Source organism: Pseudophryne corroboree, chromosome 11 (assembly GCF_028390025.1).
Source record: "Pseudophryne corroboree isolate aPseCor3 chromosome 11, aPseCor3.hap2, whole genome shotgun sequence".
NCBI lineage: Eukaryota > Metazoa > Chordata > Amphibia > Anura > Myobatrachidae > Pseudophryne > Pseudophryne corroboree.
The window spans coordinates 59462723-59480468 of NC_086454.1; the positions used below are offsets into that span (position 1 = coordinate 59462723).

At 42.9% G+C, this 17746-nt stretch overlaps 1 long non-coding RNA gene across 3 annotated transcripts in view; it reads right to left on the bottom strand.

Moving 5' to 3' along the window:
• LOC134969921 (uncharacterized) overlaps positions 1-17746 on the bottom strand; it is a 79831-nt gene that overhangs the window by 51124 nt on the left and 10961 nt on the right. For 2 of the 3 annotated variants that reach the window (XR_010189565.1, XR_010189567.1), the window contains exons 2-3: positions 16102-16351; positions 14823-14932 (exon numbers count right to left, since the gene is read on the bottom strand). This is a non-coding gene — a long non-coding RNA (uncharacterized LOC134969921). The remainder of the gene's footprint in view (positions 1-14822; positions 14933-16101; positions 16352-17746) is intronic. The other variant, XR_010189566.1, reaches the window with a different exon arrangement.

A 17746-nucleotide genomic window follows, 5' to 3' on the forward strand; every position in this document is an offset into this window, starting at 1 on the left:
GGTGGGGTTGTCCGATATCACAAATCTCCAGGAGAGTCTAAGTGGAGTAAGCCATTGTGTGATGATGTCCCTCAGTTTCTGTAAGAGGTTGTCAGTGGTGTGCCTCTTACGGAATGCGGTGATGCATAGCGTAGCCTGGCTAGGAATGATTTGGCATTTGCGAGATGCTGCTACTGGTGTCGCTGTTACTGTTGTTGCTGCGGGAGGCAAAACATCTACCCAGTGGGCTGTCACAGTCATATAGTCCTTAGTCTACCCTGTTCCACTTGTCCACATGTCCGTAGTTAAGTGGACAGTTGGTACAACTGCATTTTTTAGGACACTGAGGACACTTTTTCTGATGTCTCTGTACATTCTCGGTATCGCCTGCCTAGTGAAGTGGAACCTAGATGGGATTTAGTACTGGGGGGACACTACCTCCATCAATTCTCTAAATCCCAATGAACTAATGGCGGAAACCAGACGCACGTCTAACACCAACATAGCTGTCAAGGCCTCAGTTATCCGCTTTGCAACAGGATGACTGCTGTCATATTTCATCTTTCTAACAAAGGACTGTTGGACAGTCAATTGCTTACTGGAAGTAGTACAAGTGGTCTTCCGACTTCCTCTCTGGGATGACGATCGACTCCCAGCAGCAACAACAGCAGCGGCAGCAACAGCAGCAGTAGGCATACCACTCAAGGATCCTCCGGAGGAATCCCGGTTAGGAGAGGACTCCTCAGTCTTGCCAGTGATATGACCTGTAGGACTACTGATGTTCCTGACTGAGGAGGAAGTTGACGTTGAGGGAGTTGGTGGTGTGGCTTGCAGAAGCTTGGGTACAAGAGGAAGAAGGGATTTAGGTGTCAGTGGACTGCTTATGCTCTTACCCAAAGTTTCACAACTTGACACTGACTTCTGATGAATGCTCAGCAGGTGACGTATAAGGGAGGATGTTCCTAGGTGGTTAACTTCCTTACCCGTACTTATTACAGATTGACAAAGGCAACACACGGCTTGACAGCTGTTGTCCGGATTTGTGGAGAAATAATTCCACATACAAGAGGTGGTTTTTTGGTATTTTGTCCAGGCATCAAAATGGCCTTATTCCTCCCACGGACAACAGGTGTCTCCCCCGGTGCATGATTTAAACAAACCACATCACCATCAGAATCCTCATCGTTAACTTCCTCCTCAGCGCCAGCAACACCCATATCCTCATCCTGGTGTACTTCAACAGTGACATCTTCAATTTGAATATCAGAAACTGGACTGTGGGTGCTCCTTCCAGCACTTGAAGGGGGCATGCAAATGGTGGAAGGCGCCACCTCTTCCCGTCCAGTGTTGGGAAGGTCAGGCATTGCAACCGCCGACACACTTGGACTCTCCTTGGGGGTTTGTGATACCATATTAGAACGCACAGTTCTTTGCTGTGCTTTTGCCAGCTTAACGCTTATCATTTTTCTAGCAGGAGGACGAGGGACTCCATAATCATGTGAAGCTGAACCACTAGTCATGAACATAGGCCAGGGCCTTAGCCGTTCCTTGCCACTCCGTGTCATAAATGGCATATTGGAAATTTTACGTTTCTCTTCAGACCATTTCAATTTATTTTTTGGGGTCTTTTTACTAAACTTTGGCTGTTTGGATTTTACATGCCCTCTACTATCAATTTGGGCATCGGCCTTGGCAGACGATGTTGATGGCATTTCATCATCTATGTCATGGCTAGTGGCAGCAGCTTCAGCACTAGGAGGAAGTGGTTATTAATCTTTCCCTATTTTATTCTCCAAATTTTTGTTCTCCATAATTTTTCTGAAGTTATATAACAATGGGGGTAATTCCAAGTTGATCGCAGCAGGAAATTTTTTAGCAGTTGGGCAAAACCATGTGCACTGCAGGGGGGGCAGATATAACATTTGCAGAGAGAGTTAGATTTGTGTGTGGTGTGTTCAATCTGCAATCTAAATTGCAGTGTAAAAATAAAGCAGCCAGTATTTACCCTGCACAGAAATAAAATAACCAACCCAAATCTAACTCTCTCTGCAAATGTTATATCTGCCTCCCCTGCAGTGCACATGGTTTTGCCCAACTGCTAAAAAATTTCCTGCAGCGGTCAACTTGGAATTACCCCCAATATGCGGTACAGGAGAGCGTACCGCTACACCACACAGGGCAAACCCTGTGAAAATTATTTGGATTAAATATTAATAACCCCTTTATTTGGAGTAAATATTATACAGCACAGAACAGCACCACTGCACTATTATGGCAGCACCACTGGACTGGACTTATATGGCACTATCACTGGAATTATACGGCAGTATCACTGGACTTATACGGCAGTACCACTGGACTGCATTTATACAGCAGTATCAAAGGACTTGTACGACAGTATCACTGGAATTATACGGCAATATCACTGGAATTATATGGCAGTACCACTGGACTTATATGGCAGTAACACTGGACTGGATTTATACGGCAGGATCACTGGAGTTATACACCAGTACCACTGGAACTATACGGCAGTATCACTGGAATTATATGCCAGTATCACTGGATTTATACGCCAGTATAACTGGATTCATATGCCAGTATCACTGGATTTATACGGCAGTACCACTGGACATATACCGCAGTATCACTGGATTTATACGGCAGTATCACTGGAATTATATGGCAGTACCACTGGACATATATGGCAGTATCACTGGAATTATATAGAAGTACCACTGGACATATACGGCAGTATCACTGGACATATACGGCAGTATCACTGGACGGCAGCACAGGGACACCACCACTGGACTGATGCAAGACAACACAGCACCACTGCAACGGACTGGAGTTATACAGCAGCACTGGACATAAGGCAGTAGAGGACACTACCACTGTGGCTGGACTGATGCAGTACAAGACACTACAACTGTACTGATGCATACACTCTCCAATGCCGGAGTGAAAATGGCGGCGATGCGCGGCTTCTTATATGGATTCCAAACCCCGCGAGAATCCGACAGTGGGATGATGATGTTTTGCCTTGTTCTGGTTTCCGAGTCAGGCGGGAAATTCCAAGCCTGACTCGGATCTGGGCTCGGGTAGTGAAGTTCAGGGGGGTTCGGTTCTCAAATCTAACTCTCTCTGCACATATTATATCTGCCCCAACTGGAGTACAGCATAGTTTTGCCCAATTGCTAACTTTTTTGGTATGCTAACAAACCTAAACAACCCCATTTAGTAGAAAAAATAGGTTATTACCACTTCTCCAAAAGTATTAAAACATTTTAACAATTTTATTTGGAGTTAGGATGTATGTTTAAAATACATTTTAGCATATCCACTAATCAGTTACCATTCCAAAATATTTAGTATCTCTTAAATAGTAGATAAAATAAATTCTGATTTGTATTCTCACAAAAGTATCATTTACCAAGTTGCAATAACGTTTTTCTCTGTAAAATAAAATGTGTGCACTCAATTTGAAAAAAAAAAAGTAGTTCTTATGAAAAGATTTCTTTTGATTGAAACTCTCAAATAGATACAACCATGTGATCCTGTTGATCAACATATTGATTGTGGTAGATGGAGATGTCATTTGGGTGTGGGGCTATAGCAGTGTCGGACTGGGGCATAAAGGGCTCACCGAGAAATGCAGTGGTAGGGGCCCATGATAAGGGGTGTGGTCAGTCTCCAGAGGTGTTGTGGCCAGCCGCTACATTGGTTTGCCTAACCATTAGTGAGTGCATGGGCTGGGCCCCTTGACAAATATATAAATACTGCTAGTGCGTGCATGATAATGTACAAGATAAATATTGGCAATGCACTGTAGAGAATACATCATAGTCCTGTGCAGTATAATGTTACACATGTATAATTAAAGAACACAGTCTAGAACCTGATCCCTAGAGGAGGAGGAGGGCCCCTAGGCAGTAGGGCCCACCGGTGGTTTCCCCTGTACCAATGTGGGCCAGTCCAACCCTGCGCTATAGATAGGTGATTCAACCTGCATTGCTTTGTCCCACCCCTGTCTGTGCCACTTCACAGAAGATAAACTATTCTCGACTCCCAGTAGTCCAGCAGAATATTTTGGAGTCTCATGAACATACCAGAAGACTAGGCAAGAGTCATGTGCATTTAACAATGCCGTATTGTACTAAATGATTGGCATCTCTACATCCATAACTCATTATATGGATTAGAAGGTTAATTATATATTTACCCCACGACTGCACAATGATAATAATAATAATAATAATAATAATAATAATAACAATAATTTTATTTATATAGCGCTCTTTCTCCAACAGGACTCAAGGTGCTTTACAGACATCAAAAACAATGCATATAATACAGAAGATTTAAGTAATACAGCAATAGATAAGCCACACAGACATAAATTAAAACCTTAAGCACAAAGAAAGTATAATGCATTATTGGTGTAGGCATTTTGGGCAATAACTTCCAAGGGTTGTATATTCCGCCCTCACAAGGTACCTGGTGCAGCAGCCATATTGGGCGCACAGCGTAGGATTACCCAGGGTGGAAGAGTCTACCCTAGAAGAGATGACACAAAATGGGGGTGATTTCAGAGTCCTAAAGTTCAGAGTAGGGTTCCAACAAAACCATCAGGTCCATGTATTTTTCATCCCATCCACAAGCATACCAGATGAGGCAGCCATGTTGGGCGCACTTCGAAGGTTACACTGTGGGAGATGAGCCATACAAGGGCCCAGTGCATATATGGTAAAACTGACACTTGTGTAATAGTATGATGTACCCTTTAGGCTTGATCACTTACAGTTCCGCTGTGTGCTTCTAGCGCAGTCGTTCTCAAACTCGGTCCTCAGGACCCCACATGGTTCACGTTTTCCAGGTCATCCGGCAGCTGCACTATGTATCACCAACTGTCACATTTTAAAAATCTACAGGTGACCTGCAAAACATGAACTGTGTGGGGTCCTGAGGACCGAGTTTGAGAACCTGTGTTCTAAAGGATTTAATTTATTGCAAATGATTGTGCACGCACCTGGGGGGGTCCAGGCCAATTGCATGCAGCTCAGATCAGTGTTTCCCGTTACCTAGTGATAAGAGGCATTGGAAGATGAGCTCACACCTAAACATAGTAGCATTAAGGGTAGTGTTTAATTCTGAATGTGTGAACCATACTGTTAAATGGCAGCATCAGATAGCCCTCCAATGATGACTAATGGCACTCTGATTTAAATGAGTGTCTTGATATCTTAATGAAATCAGGGACTAATTAGTGATACAGGCGAACATATAAGAGCCAATGGCCCTTATTCCGAGTTGATCGCTCGTTAGCTGCTTTTAGCAGCACTGCAAACGCTAAGCCGCCGCCCTCTGGGAGCGCATCTTAGCTTAGCAGAAATGCAAACGAAAGATTAGCAGAACTGCACAGGAATAATTTCATGCCGTTTCTGAGTAGCTCCAGACCTACTCCTTCCTTGCGATGACTGCAGTCTGTTTAGTTCCTGGTTTGAAGTCACAAACATGCCCTGCTTTCGGCCAGCCACTCCCCTGTTTCTCCAGCTACTCCTGCGTTTTTGCCTGGCACGCCTGCTTTTTTTTTGCACACTCCCTGAAAATGCTGAGTTGCCGCCCAGAAACACCCACTTCATGTCAATCACACTACGAACACTCGAGCGACTGAAAAACGTTGCTCGAGTTTGGGTAAAACTTCAAAGTTTTGTGTGAAAGTAGTTAGCGCATGCGCGCTGCGTACCATGCGCATGTGCAGAATTGCTGCTTTTTCACTTGATCGCTGCGCTGTGAAAAACGGCAGCAAGCGATCAACTCTGAATGAGGGCCAATATGAGAAACATATCACACTGAGTATTTATGTTAGGGATTATGGAAGAATTGTAAAAAAGATCATATAAGAGCCAATATTAGGAATATATTGTACTGGGTAATGATATTAGGAATTACTGGAAGAATTGTTATAAAAATCAATCTAAAAGGGTCAGACAGTAATTATAATATAGCCTATATTACTTAGATCCAACCAATCCGATGGTTTGCGTACAAATACTGTTTGTGGATCTGCGCAGGTGTAAGACCCATTCTGCGCATGTGTCCGGATCCTATGTCAAGCCCGAGTAAGCTTCAGCTTATGCAGGCTGGCCACTGCCTGTAACCATCGCGAATTGTGACCAATGGTAGCAATGATGATCCGAGGCTGTGTCTTCAGACACCACACTTGAATCCTCGTTAATGCTAATAGGAGATGTCTACTCCTACAGACGCCGCCAGCTACATTACAATTTTATTTAGATGGAATTGCACAGTTGCTTCCTTTCGGCCGCTTCCTTATGGCTGTGCGCTTCCATACATACAGTTGTGCTCATAAGTTTACATACCCTAGCAGAATTTGTGATTTTCTGGCCATTTGTCAGAGAATATGAATGATAACTCACAAACTTTTCTTTCACTCATGGTTAGTGGTTGGGTGAAGCCATTTATTGTCAAACAACTGTGTTTACTCTTTTTAAATCATAATGACAACAGAAACTACCCAAATGACCCTGATCAAAGGTTTACATACCCCAGTTCTTAATACCGTGTATTGTCCCCTTTAACATCAATGACAGCTTGAAGTCTTTTGTGGTTAATGTGGTGTACCTTTCATCATAGGCCTTGTTGACTCCTCTCCAAATGTAACGTTTATGGTTGTGGCCAAAAAGTTAAATTTTGGTCTCATCACTCCAAATGACTTTGTTCCAGAAGTTTTGAGGCTTGTCTCTGTGCTGTTTGGAGTATTGTAAGCGGGATGCTTTGTGGCATTTGCGTAGTAATGGCTTTCTTCTGGCGACTCAACCATGCAGCCCATTTTTCTTCAAATGCCTCCTTATTGTGCATCTTGAAACAACCACACCACTTTTTTTCAGAGAGTCCTGTATTTCAGCTGAAGTTACTTGTGGATTTTTCTTTGCATCCCGAACAATTTTCCTGGCAGTTGTGGCTGACATTTTTGTTGGTCTACCTGACCGTGATTTGGTTTCCACAGAATCCCTCATTTTCCACTTCTTAATTAGAGTTTGAACACTGCTGATTGGCATTCTCAATTGCTTTGATATCTTTTTATATCCCTTTCCTGTTTTATATAGTTCAATTACCTTTTCCCGCAGATCCTTTGACAATTCTTTTGCTTTCCCCATGACCAAGAATCCAGACACGTCAGTGCAGCACTGGATGAAAGATGCAAGGGTCTTTCAGGAGTCCAGAAACTCACTGACCTTTTATACACACACACTGATTACAAGCAAAAAGATCACAGGTGAGGATGGTTACCTTTAGTAGCCATTCAAACCCGTTTGTGTCAACTTGTGTGCACGTTATCAGGCCAAAATCTCCAGGGTATGTAAACTTTTGATCAGGGTCATTTGGGTAGTTTCTGTTGTCATTATGATTTAAAAAGAGTAAACACAGTTGTTTGACAATAAATGGCATCATCCAACCACTAACCATGAGTGAAAGAAAAGTTTGTGAGTTATCATTCATATTCTCTGACAAATGGCCAATTCTGCTAGGGTATGTAAACTCGTGAGCACAACTGTACATGAATTGGGCCATTGTTCCTAGAACATATACATAATATAGCTCTTTTCACATAAATGTGCATTAAATGTTGAACTGCATGAATTTGAAGACATTCAAGCGCCTTGAGTCCTGTTTGGAGAAAGAGCGCTATATAAATAAAATTATTATTATTATTTTTATTATTATTATTATTCCCAGCATAAAAAAACAGAGCATTAAGGCCCTAATTCAGGTTGGATCGCTACTGAGACAGATATTGTGATTTTCTCGATCTGCTTCTGCTACAAATCGCATGTGAAGTGCCGCCCAGTAAAGTAAAAGTTGCCCACAGATTGCAGCATTGCGTATGCAATCGAAGAAAACGAGACCATTGTCAATTCCGGTTGATCCAGGGCTACTCAGAATAATGAGAATGCAATTGTACCGGAGCCATGTTTTTAGTCACAACTAGTGATGTGCACCGGAAATTTTTCGGGTTTTGTGTTTTGGTTTTGGAATCGGTTCCGCGGCCGTGTTTTGGATTCGGACGCATTTTGGCAAAACCTCCCTGAAAATTTTTTGTCGGATTCGGATGTGTTTTTGATTCGGGTGTTTTTTTACAAAAAACCCTCAAAAACAGCTTAAATCATAGAGTTTGGGGGTCATTTTGATCCCAAAGTATTATTAACCTCAATAACCATAATTTACACTCATTTCCAGTCTATTCTGAACACCTCACACCTCACAATATTATTTTTAGTCCTAAAATTTGCACCGAGGTTGCTGGATGACTAAGCTAAGCGACCCAAGTGGCTGACACAAACACCTGGCCCATCTAGGAGTGGCACTGCAGTGTCAGACAGGATGGCACTTCAAAAAAATAGTCCCCAAACAGCACATGATGCAAAGATAAAAAGAGTCGCAATGAGGTAGCTGTGTGACTAAGCTAAGCAACCCAAGTGGCCGACACAACACCTGGCCCATCTAGGAGTGGCACTGCAGTGTCAGACAGGATGGCACTTCAAAAAAATAGTCCCCAAACAGCACATGATGCAAAGAAAAAAAGAGGCGCAATGAAGTAGCTTTGTGACTAAAGCTAAGCGACCCAAGTGGCCGACACAAACACCTGGCCCATCTAGGAGTGGCACTGCAGTGTCAGACAGGATGGCACTTCAAAAAATAGTCCCCAAACAGCACATGATGCAAAGAAAAATGAAAGAAAAAAGAGGTGCAATATGGAATTGTCCTTGGGTCCTCCCACCCACCCTTATGTTGTATAAACAGGACATGCACACTTTAACAAACCCATCATTTCAGCGACAGGGTCTGCCACACAACTGTGACTGAAATGACTGGTCGGTTTGGGCCCCCACCAAAAAAGAAGCAATCAATCTCTCCTTGCACAAACTGGCTCTACAGAGGCAAGATGTCCACCTACTTATCATCGTCCGATTCCTCAACCCTTTCACTGTGTACATCCCCCTCCTCACAGATTATTAATTCGTCTCCACTGGAATCCACCACCTCAGGTCCCTGTGTACTTTCTGGAGGCAATTGCTGGTGAATGTCTCCTCGGAGGAATTGATTATAATTCATTTTGATAAACATCATCTTCTCCAAATTTTCTGGAAGTAACCTCGTACGCCGAATGCTGACAAGGTGAGCGGCTGCACTAAACACTCTTTCAGAGTACACACTGGAGGGGGGCCAACTTAGGTCAAATAAAGCCAGTTTGTGCAAGGGCCTCCAAATTGCCTCTTTTTCCTGCCAGTATACTGTCTGACGTGCCTACTTGGATGCGGTCACTCATATAATCCTCCACTATTCTTTCAATGGTGACAGAATCATATGCAGTGACAGTAGACGACATGTCAGTAATCGTTGGCAGGTCCTTCAGTCCGGACCAGATGTCAGCACTCGCTCCAGACTGCCCTGCATCACCGCCAGCAGGTGGGCTCGGAATTCTTAGCCTTTTCCTCACTTTAACCCTAGGATCGAGCACGGTGGCCAAAATGTAGTGCTCTGATTTCAACATATTGACCACCCGTGAATCCTGGTTAAGCGAATTAAGGGCTCCATCCACAAGTCCCACATGCCTAGTGGAATAGCTCTGTTTTAGCTTCTCCTTCAATCTCTCCAGCTTCTTCTGCAAAAGCCTGAGGGGAATGACCTGACTCAGGCTGGCAGTGTCTGAACTGACTTCACGTGTGGCAAGTTCAAAGGGTTGCAGAACCTTGCACAACATTGAAATCATTTTCCACTGTGCTTGAGTCAGGTACATTCCCCCTCCTTTGCCTATATCGTAGGTAGCTGTATAGTCTTGAATGCCCTTTTTGCTGCTCCTCCATCCTCTGAAGCATATAGAGTGTTGAATTTCACCTCGTTACCACCTCTTGCTTCAGATGATGGCAGGGCAGGTTCAGGAGTGTTTGCTGGTGCTCCAGTCTTCGGCACGCGGTGGCTGAATGCCGAAAGTGGTCCGCAATTCTTCGGGCCACCGACAGCATCTCTTGCACGCCCCTGTCGTTTTTTAAATAATTCTGCACCACCAAATTCAATGTATGTGCAAAACATGGGACGTGCTGGAATTTGCCAGGGTGTTATGCACGCACAAGGGCCCTCATTCTGAGTCGTTCGCTCGGTAAATTTCTTCGCATCGCAGTGATTTTCCGCTTAGTGCGCATGCGCAATATCCGCACTGCGACTGCGCCAAGTAATTTTGCTATGAAGATAGTATTTTTACTCACGGCTTTTTCTTCGCTCCGGCGATCGTAGTGTGATTGACAGGAAATGGTTGTTACTGGGCGGAAACAGGCCGTTTTAAGGGCGTGTGGGAAAAAACGCTACCGTTTCCGGAAAAAACGCGGGAGTGGCTGGAGAAACGGGGGAGTGTCTGGGCGAACGCTGGGTGTGTTTTTGACATCAAACCAGGAACGACAAGCACTGAACTGATCGCAGATGCCGAGTAAGTCAGAAGCTACTCTGAAACTGCTAAGAAGTTTGTAATCGCAATATTGCGAATACATCGTTCGCAATTTTAAGAAGCTAAGATACACTCCCAGTAGGCGGCGGCTTAGCGTGTGCAATACTGCTAAAATCGCCTTGCGAGCGAACAACTCGGAATGACCTCCAATATTGGTGGCGTTGTCCGATGTCTCAAATCCATAGGAAAGTCCAATTGGGGTAAGCCATTCAGCAATGATGTTCCTCAGTTTCCGTAAGAGGTTTTCAGCTGTGTGCCTCTTATGGAAAGCGGTGATACATAGCGTAGCCTGCCTAGGAACAAGTTGGCATTTGCGAGATGCTGCTACTGGTGCCGCCGCTGCTGTTCTTGCCGTGGTTAAGTGGACATTGGGTACAACTGCGTTTTTTAGGACACTGGTGACTCTTTTTCTGAGGTCTGTGTACATTTTCGGTATCGCCTGCCTAGAGAAATGGAACCTAGATAATATTTGGTACCGAGGACACAGTATCTCAATCAATTCTCTAGTTCCCTGTGAATTAACGTTGGATACCGGAAACACGTTTCTCACCACCCAGGCTGCCAAGGCCTGAGTTATCCGCTTTGCAGCAGGATGACTGCTGTGATATTTCATCTTCCTCGCAAAGGACTGTTGGACAGTCAATTGCTTACTGGAAGTAGTACAAGTGGTCTTCGGACTTCCCCTCTGGGATGACGATCGACTCCCAGCAGCAACAACAGCGGCGCCAGCAGCAGTAGGCATTACAGTGAAGGATGCATCGGAGGAATCCCAGGCAGGAGAGGACTCGTCAGACTTGACAGTGACATGGCCTGCAGGACTATTGGCTTTCCTGTCTAAGGAGGAAATTGACACTGAGGGAGTTGGTGGTGTGGTATGCAGGAGCTTGATTACAAGAGGAAGGGATTTAGTTGGCAGTGGACTGCTTCCGCTGTCACCCAAAGTTTTTGAACTTGTCAATGACTTCTGATGAATGCGCTCCAGGTGACGTATAAGGGAGGATGTTCCTAGGTGGTTAACGTCCTTACCCCTACTTATTACAGCTTGACAAAGGCAACACACGGCTTAACACAAGTTGTCCGCATTTCTGTTTAAATAATTCCACACCGAAGAGATGATTTTTTTTGTATTTTGACCAGGCATTTCATGGCCATATTCGTCCCACGGACAACAGGTGTCTCCCCGGGTGCCTGACTTAAACAAACCACCTCACCATCAGAATCCTCCTTGTCAATTTCCTCCCCAGCGCCAGCAACACCCATATCCTCATCCTGGTGTACTTCAACAGTGACATCTTCAATTTGACTATCAGGAACTGGACTGCGGGTGCTTCTTCCAGCACTTGCAGGGGGCGTGCAAATGATGGAAGGCGCCACCGCTTCCCGTCCAGTGTTGGGAAGGTCAGGCATCGCAACCGACACAATTGGACTCTCCTTGGGGATTTGTGATTTAGAAGAACGCACAGTTCTTTGCTGTGCTTTTGCCAGCTTAAGTCTTTTAAGTTTTCTAGCAGGAGGATGAGTGCTTCCATCCTCATGTGAAGCTGAACCACTAGCCATGAACATTGGCCAGGCCCTCAGCCGTTCCTTGCCACTCCGTGTCGTAAATGGCACATTGGCAAGTTTACGCTTCGCCTCAGATGATTTTGATTTAGATTTTTGGGTCATTTTACATAGCTTTATTTTTTTGGATTTTACATGCTCTCTACTATGACATTGGGCATCGGCCTTGGCAGACGACGTTGATGGCATTTCATAATCTCGGCCATGACTAGTGGCAGCAGCTTCAGCACGAGGTGGAAGTGGATCTTGATCTTTCCCTATTTTACCCTCCACATTTTTGTGCTCTATTTTTTAATGTGTGGAATTATATGCCAGTAATATATCAATAGCAATGGCCTACTACTATATATACTGTGCACAACTGAAATGCACCACAGGTATGGATGGATAATATACTTGACGACACAGAGGTAGGTAGAGCAGTGGCCTACTGTACCGTACTGCTATATATTTTATACTGGTGGTCAGCAAACTGTGCAAAACTGAAATGCACCACAGGTATGGATGGATAGTATACTTGACGACACATAGGTAGGTAGAGCAGTGGCCTACTGTACCATACTGCTATATATTATATACTGGTGGTCAGCAAACTGTGCAAAACTGAAATGCACCACAGGTATGGATGGATAGTATACTTGACGACACAGAGGTAGGTAGAGCAGTGGCCTACTGTACCGTACTGCTATATATTATATACTGATGGTCAGCAAACTGTGCAAAACTGAAATGCACCACAGGTATGGATGGGATAGTATACTTGACGACACAGAGGTAGAGCAGTGGACTGATATACCGTACTGCTATATATATAGTTCTACTGGTGGTCAGCAAAATTCTGCACTGTCCTCCTACTATATACTACAATGCAGCACAGATATGGAGCGTTTTTCAGGCAGAGAACTTATAATACTGGTGGTCACTGGTCAGCAAAACTCTGCACTGTCCCCCTACTATATAATACTGCTGGTCCCCAATCCCCACAATAAAGCAATTAGCACACTGAGCACAGATATTTGCAGCATACTGAGCACAAATATGGAGCGTTTTTCAGGCAGAGAACGTAGATATTTGCACTTGCAGCACACTGAGCACAGATATTTGCAGCACACTGAGCACAGATATTTGCAGCACACTGAGCACAGATATTTGCAGCCCACTGAAAATAGAAACTGAGAGGACGCAGCCACGTCCTCTCACGATCATCTCCAATGCACGAGTGATAAATGGCGGCGACTCGCGGCTCCTTATATAGAATACGAATCTTGCAAGAATCCGACCGCGGGATGATGACGTTCGGGCGCGCTCGGGTTAACCGGGCAAGTCGGGAGGATCCGAGTTGCTCGGACCCATGCAAAAAAAGGTGAAGTTCGGGCGGGTTCGGATCCCGAGGATCCGAACCTGCTCATTACTAGTCAGAACCCATTGCAACTGATGTCAGATACACGCCCCAAAAACACCTGCATTTTCCAACCACTCCCCACAAATGCCATGTTAACACCTACAAATGGTCACTACCTGTTAATCAAATTGCGATTTCAATTCATTATACTCAATGTGTATGCAGCGCATGCGTAGCTTGCCGATAATCGACCGATTTTGCAATTTTGCAACTGAAGCTGAATATGGTGCTAAGCCTGCTGCCGGTAGATAAGTACTAACACCCCATTATATAGTAGAAATGTTATAGTGTTAGTAGTAAATATGAAAGTCATATTACCCGATTCATAATGCAATTTAATGTAGTATTTTCTACATAAGAAATAATTGTGTCTTAATAGTGTATAATGGTAAAGTATCGACACTTTCCTCTAAAACAGTTATTTTATTTATAAGGTACCAAAAAGTGTCTGCAGTTAAATTAAGGGGGAAAACATAAAATCATTGAAAAATAAGATTAAAAGAGCATAAATAAAGTGCTCAACAGCTAACACAGACTAAATAGCAATACAGGTTGAGTATCCCATATCCAAATATTCCGAAATACGGAATATTCCGAAATACGGACTTTTTTGAGTGAGATAGTGAAATCTTTGTTTTCTGTGGCTCAATGTACTCAAACTTTGTTTAATACACAAAGTTATTAAACATATTGTATAAAATGACCTTCAGGCTGTGTGTATAAGGTGTATATGAAACATAAATACATTCTGTGCTTAGACTTGGGTCCCATCGCCATGATATCTCATTATGGTATGCAATTATTCCAAAATACGGAAAAATCCGATATCCAAAATACCTCTGGTCCCAAGCGTTTTGGATAAGGGATACTCAACCTGTAATAACAGCAAGAGAAACGCAACTCGCTGCTACTAGACGGAACATGCAGTTGTGAGATGTGAGGGAGTAGTTCATTGAAGGCATAAAAAGTGCTGGGGCTGTATTAAAGGGAAGACAGCACTCTAAACCTAACTAAACCTAAAAATCAACAATTTTTTTAACATTTTGGTGTTGATGTGATAAATTTGTCAACATTTTCATCATGTTGACTCAAATGCATGTTTGCATATTGATTGTTGACCTAATGACCATGTCTACCATATGTCTGATCGACATTCATGAAATGTCCACATTTTGATGTTGACAATGTAAATGTCCAAATGTCAACAATTCGAAAGGATACCGGACAGAATACATGCAGCATGGTTTTCTATGACTAACCTCATGAACATATATTATGCAAACAATTTCCACTTTAGAGTCTTATGGCTCTGTATATCATATGGATCTAAACAAACATAATACAATACATTACTTCTGATAATGTTCCTTCTGAGCGGATGAAACCAATTCTCATTGTTCCATTGTCCCAAAGATGATTGGTCCTTCATATACGGGAATGTTTCTTATTTTAGGTGCATTGAACTGAAGAAGAACAAAAAAAGAACACAATAGCAAAATAGAGTTAATTCATAACAAGATACATTTCCAATATTGTGGTTAAGGACTCCTCCCCTAAGATGAGTCTACACAGATGGGTAGACTGAGAAAGCATGGTTGTTAATGTGTGGATGCTTCTTCCTTCAATCATATCACAAAGTTGATATCTCCATGACCTCCTAAACATGTACAAGAAAGACGCCAAATAGTGTTGTACTGTATTATATTTTTCTTATATTCATGTTATATACATATATGTCCTCCTACATTTTTGCTGCAGTCAGGTTAAACAGCCCTTCTAGTCACATGTGACTCTGTAGTGTTGAGTGCCTTTGTGTGCAACTTTTTCCATTTATCTGCGTATAAGTCACATTGCTAAGCCGATAAGATGCACAAGCAGCTTATGCTGATTAAAATGATATGCAGCATGCCTATGTTCTATGTATGACTGCGGCTGTATCTGCATACGAAATGTTATGTTACTGTATTTTCCTGGCAATGATAATGTAGCATTTTGTATGCAGATACAGTCGAGGTCATACACAAAATATAGGTATGCAGCATATAATTTTAATCAGAATAAACTGCTTGTGCATCCTAGTCATATAGTGATGCAAATAAGACACACTTTCTGCAAAAAAGATGCCTGATGTTAGCAGTGCTGCCCGGGAGCTGCCGACTGACTCACGCCAGGCATCTCTTGCTGCATGGCGTATTGAGGCAAGATATATGAAGACACAACTGTCTAGCGTGTTAAGACTCTAAAGTGGAAAAAATAAATGTATTTGCTCGTCTTGCATGGAAACATGTTTTTTTTTTTCCAGATGCAAAGTTATGTACTTTTTTTGCTTTACTTACAAACACGAATCAGGCCCTGCTTTGTATTTTGACGTTTAAAACACTACTGCAGCAGTGTACATTTATTTGCCTGAATAGAGGTCTTTGAGATATTTTCATACAGTCAGATGCAGTCAGATCTGTCATCATCATTAGTGAGAAACAGACAGATGTGAACATGACTGCATGCCCCCTCCCTGCGTCTAATGCAAACTGATAGCTACATTATCAGATTCCCATGATATTTCTGGGGTTTTCCGGTAGATTGACACTTTTATGCTGCTTAGTAAAGCCAAAGAATCTTGCCTATCACATACTATTGTGTGCAGAGTTTCTATATTGAGAAAATGATGATGATGCTCTAAGTGCTTCTAAGGATAATGATCCCCTGGTGCTTCCAAAGATGATGTTGCAGTTGATGTTGATGATGATGATGATGATGATGTTGATTAAGATGCTTCAGGTGCTACATCATTCCAGTGGGTGTTTATTGTTATGTAGCCTTCTTGATCACTACTGTTTGCCCACATACAGTATTTGTAGTTAGGGGGATTGCTGGTCCAATTGCTGGGAGAAATAAAATTAAGTTGGAATTACATACAGTAGCATGGAACTAATCTGTGAAAAACTGATGGCACACACTAAGTACATAGCTAATGGTTCTAGTGTGTCATTGGCTGTAAAACAGGAAGCTTGATGTCCTACTTGATTGCTCTTTCAAACAATTGTTTAATAAACAAATGTTGTTTATACCTTGCTGCATGCTTAGTGAGAGATGTACCAAACTTTGGAAATAAATCAAGTGGCTAGAGTTAAAGTACCAACTAATCTACTCCTGTCATTTTTCAAACACAGCCTGTAAAATAGCAGTTAGAAGCTGATCCTGGCTAATACTTTATCTCTCTCCTCTTTATCTATCTCCAAGGTTTAATACATTCCCCCTTTAAGGTTTACTAGATGTTCCCATCTCTAACAAAGGCAGCACCCAATGTTCCTTCTTGGATGTTCCTTATTGAAGTCTATTTGCAATTGTACTTTTCTGCAGGAAAAAATTGAGAATGATGAGGATGAGGATGAGAATGGTATTGTCGTTGAAGACAGCAAGTATCTATCAATTCCACAGGCGGATGATGCAGGACTGCCTGATAATAAATAATTTTTTACGCTTGCGAAAATATACTGGAAGGAGTTCCCTGCAACTTGTTAAAATTCAGCATGTGCATCATCATAGTCATTCTCCTTCTTATATCCAGTATCATTCACCTCAAGCTCTGGTAGGAACTTTAAAACAGCATCCTCAGTCTGTAAATCATCATCATTACTAGTTATCCTCTCATTTCCAAGTGGGTCATGAATTCGGAATGTGGCGCATTCTTTATATATTGTTCTTTTCTCCCACTTTGGCCGCTTGATGCCCTGCCACATCTGTTACACAATATTGATGTCATCAGTTTGACAACTTTACAGGAGGGACCAGGCGTTTGGAGGGAGGGTGTCTGACCTCAGCTCCAGCCCCGATCACTAGGAAACCATCGCAGTGGCTGATTAAGTCCTGGGCTGAGCAGAAACTGCACAAACTGATGTTTGTGCATTTCTGCTACAAATGCGATCGCACACCTGCCCACAGCTAAAACCCTCCCCTGTAGGCGACGACTTCCTGATCGCAGGGATGCAAAAACTCATCCTAGCGATCAGGTCTGAATTACCCCCAATAACAATAAGCCCCCATGTATGATAAACCCATTGGAATTTGTTAAATTGCATGCGTTTTTTAAAAATACTTTACTCACTCCATTGCAAAACTAGTCACACCTGCTTAACCTAAATGTCCTGAATCCGTCCATCCTCTCAGTCCTAAATTTGTTTGCCTCAAAGTTACGGACATTTAGGTATAATGGCCTAAAATAAAAATGTAACCTTTTGTGACTTGTAGATAATTACAGAAATATGTTAGAATAGGAA